This window comes from Panthera tigris, chromosome D1 (assembly GCF_018350195.1).
Source record: "Panthera tigris isolate Pti1 chromosome D1, P.tigris_Pti1_mat1.1, whole genome shotgun sequence".
Classification (NCBI taxonomy): Eukaryota; Metazoa; Chordata; class Mammalia; order Carnivora; family Felidae; genus Panthera; species Panthera tigris.
In genome coordinates this window covers 39,698,408-39,702,613 of record NC_056669.1, presented here as the reverse complement: position 1 = coordinate 39,702,613, position 4,206 = coordinate 39,698,408, and the positions used below count along the sequence as shown (strand labels likewise).

The following is a 4,206-nucleotide window of genomic DNA, read 5'->3' as shown; positions in this document are numbered from 1 at the left end:
AAAATCCTTAACAAAGTATTAGCAAAGAAAATTCAGTAATATATAAGAGGAATTATACACCATGATTAAGTGAGATTTATTCAGGGATTCGAGGCTGTTTCAATATTCAAAAACGAATCAATGTAATCTACCTAAAGACAGATGAAGACTAAAAGAAGAAAAATCACATGTTCATATCAATTAATGAAGAAAAATTTGAGAAAATTAAACACCCTGCCATGATTAAAAAACTCTCAGAAGGAAACATCCTCAACTTGATAAAGAACACTTACCAAAAAACCTACGGATAATATTTTACTTGAAGGTGAAAATGCTTTCTTTCTCCCTAACATTAGAACCACAGGAAGTGGGGCGCCTGGGTGGCTCAGTCGGTTAAGCAGCCGACTTCGGCTCAGGTCATGATTTCGCGGTCCGTGAGTTCGAGCCCTGCGTCGGGTTCTGTGCTGACAGCTCAGAGCCTGGAGCCTGCTTCGGATTCTGTGTCTCCCTCTCTCTGACCCTCCCCCGTTCATGCTCTGTCTCTCTCTGTCTCAAAAATAAATAAACGTTTAAAAAAAAAAGAACCACGGGAAGTATGTCCATTCTCACCACTTTACAAATACAGTGCTCTAAGTTCTAGCCAGTGTGATAAGTGAAGGAAAAGGAAAAAAAAAAAAAAAAAAAAAAGAAAGGAACCCAGATCAGAAACGAAGAATAAAACGTTCCCTATTTGCAGATGACATGACTGTCTAGTAGAAAGTCCCAAGAAATCTACAAAAGAAGTCGTATGATAAGAGATGAGGTCAGTAAGCTTGCAGGAGACAATATAAACATCCAGAAATCAATCGTATTTCTATATACCAGCAGTGAACACATGGACACTGAAGTTAAAAATATAATACCATTCACAATCATTCTAATTAATGAAATAAGTAGGTGTAAATCTAGCAAAACTCATGTGGGACTTGTATGTTGGAACACTGAGAAAAAAAATGAAAAAAAAAGACTTAAATAAATGAGTTATAATGATGGATCGGAAGACTCATAGGAAGGATCTGTTTTCCCAAAATCAATACGCAGGTTTAACCTAATTCCTTTTTTTTTTTTTTTTTTTTTTTTTAGTTTATTTGTTTATTTTGAGAGACAGAGTGAAAGAGAGCTGGGGAGAGGAGTAGAGAGAAAGAGGGAGAGAGAGAATCCCACGCAGCCTCCATGTTCAACACAGAGCTCGACACACGGCTCAATCCCATGAACTGTGAGATCATGACCCTGGAGCCAAAATCAAGAGGCAGATATTTAACTGACTGAGCCGCCCGGGCACCCCTAACCCAGTCTCTATAAAAATTTCAGCAAGATTTTTTTTGGCAGACATAGACAGGATTATTCTAAAATTTATATGGAAAGGCAAAGGAGCTAGAATAAGTAAAGTAATTTCGAAAAAGAATAAAGAAGATTCAGTCTACCCAATCTGAAGACTCAATGTATAGAGAAAGCAAGCAAGACATGAGATAGGTAAGTCTCATAATTTATACAAAAATTAACTTTCTGTAGTAATTAGAAAATTATAAAATTATACAAAAATAGATGACGGACTTGAATGTAAATCTATAAAATTTTTAGGACAAAAACATAGTTTCTACACTATGGGAGCTACCGAGTTATTACACATGAAGGAAAAGCACAATCCATAAGAGGAAAAATAGATAAATTGGAAGTCATCAAAATTAAAAACATTTGCTCTGCTAAAGGCTCTGTTAAGAGAATGAAAAAAACAAAAAGCTACTGGGAGAAAATATTTGCAAACCACATATCTAAAAAGGAACCAGCATCTAGAATGTCTGAAAGTTTCTCCAAACTCACCAGCAAAAAACAATCCAATTAGAATATGGGTAAAAGACATGAAGACACCTTTCATCGAAGGGAATACACAGATTGCAAAAAAAAGGACATAAAACGATGTTCAACATTATTGGCCATTAAGGGAATTCAGATTAAAACCACAATACGATATCGCTACACATCTATCAGAATAGCTAAAAGTTAAAAACTAGTGACGACGTGAAATGCTGGCAAGAACACAGAGAAATCGGATCGCACTGCTGGTGGGAATGTAAAGTGGTATTGCTACTTTGGAAAACAGTTTGGCAGCTACCATATGATGTAGCAATTGCACTCCTTGGCATCGATCCCAGAGAAGTGACGACTTCTGTTCACACACACACAAACCTCTCCGTGACTGTTCATGGCAGCTTTATTCATAATAGCCCCAAACTGGAAACAACACAGATGTCCTTCCGCCGGTGAATGATTAAAACAAATAGGTACAAAACAAAGGTCAGTGAGAGAAATGACCACAGAAGAAGGATCAGAGAGATGCAGCGATGCTGGCTGGGAAGGCGGAACAGGGGACCACAAGCCGAGGAACGCAGGCAGCTTCTGGAAGCTGGAAGAGATTTTCAAAGCAAAAATAGAGTTGGAATCTTGGCAGAACTGGACAGAGAGAGAAGAAAATTACCAGCGAATCTTGGCAGAACTGGACGAAGAGAAAAGAAAATGACTAATGCAGGGCCCATCTTCAGCAAATCATCCTGGAGCTGGCGTCACACCCCCGAGACCGGCTCTTCATAAGGACTTCCGGGACAGTGCTGAGCCGGGCACCCTGGAGCCCAACTAAAGGCAGCATGCACACGCACCTTTATCTGGATACCTCATAACTCAAGACGCCGTTGGGGAGTCTTAGTCTTCCCGTTTTACCTCCCCTTGACCCAGAATGGAGAACATATTTTCCTGAAAGTGACTTTGTAATATCAAATGCCAAAGCTACTGTCGCTCAGTGCTGTACCAACTGTGACTTTCAGAATTTTGGTGAACTTCCTTGAAAGAATGGTCCGTTGCAAGTGAAAGCCAACCAGGAGGATAACCAGGATGGTGAGAGCTTTGGGAATTGTGTTATCTGAGGAACCAAGAATGCTGCCCGGAACTGTCACTTTTGGGTCACGCAGTTTGATTTTTAACTCTAAATGAGACTCCGCATTGGATGGTCACATCAGCTCACTCCCAAGCCCCCAGCTAGTTGGACTGAGTGTATCATGTCCACAGCGGACTTTCAAGAACCATTTACAGTACTCGACTTGAAAACAAATGAGGGTGCATTTTCAAAATGTGAACTAATAAGCTTAAAAAAGTTACACTCACATTTGCTGTTTATAGAATTGGTACCAGTGTAGCTTTTGAGTGTATACCCAACATGTCATCCTGAAATATTCTTTAACTCATAACTAGTTCTATTCTCAATTTTAAAAGAAAATCCAAGATAAGACTAAGTTGTTAGCCAATCTTAAACACCTTCTACAAACCTGGGCCACTATGAATAATGTGAGTAAATGCTATTAAAAACAGCTCTAAGAAGGGGCACCTGGGTCGCTCAGTTGGCTAAGCATCCGACTTTGGCTCAGGTCATGATCTCACAGTTCGTGGGTTCGAGCCCCTTGTCGGGCTGTGTGCTGACAGCTCAGAACCTGGACCCTGCTTTGGATTCTGTGTCTCCCTCTCGCTCTGCTCCTCCCCCACTCACGCTCTGTCTCTCTCTCTCTCTCAAAAATAAATAAACGTTAAAAAAATTTTTTTTAAAAACAGCTCTAAGAAAATAGTGGTATATCCAAGCCACGGAATAGCACTCAGCAATAAAAAACAAAACAAAACAAAACAAAACAAAACAAAACAAAAACTGATGCATAAAAAACCCTAGAGGCCTCTCGAGAATTATGCAGAGTGAAAAAAAAGTCAATCCAAAATGGTTGTATTTTGTTAGACAGCAAAACATTCTTGAAATGAGAAAATGATAGAAGTGGAGACCAGATCAGTGGCTGCCCTGGGACAAGGAGGGAGCACGGGTAAAAGGGAAGTGGGTGTGGCTATAAAAGAACGTGAGCATCCTCGTGATGATCTGTATCTTACTGCGCCAATGTCAATATCCTGGTGTACTAAGATTGCACTACAGTAATATTGGGGCAACGCTAAAGTGTACATAAAGAACTCTCTGTACTATTTCTCACAACTGCATTTGAATCTACAATTATAATAGAAAGTTTAATTTTTTTAAAAAAACAGTAGCTATTCTTAGCTCTCCATCTGTTCAAAAACAGATGGCAGGCTGGATTTGACCCATAGGCTATAGTAGTTTATGGAGTTGAATGCAAACACCAGGAAATGCTATATGTTCATTTA

The 4,206-nt window shown here is 39.4% G+C and overlaps 1 pseudogene; it reads left to right on the top strand.

Moving 5' to 3' along the window:
• Window positions 1-2,352: 2,352 nt before the first annotated feature.
• LOC122231474 lies at window positions 2,353-2,858 on the top strand (annotated as a pseudogene).
• Window positions 2,859-4,206: the final 1,348 nt, after the last annotated feature.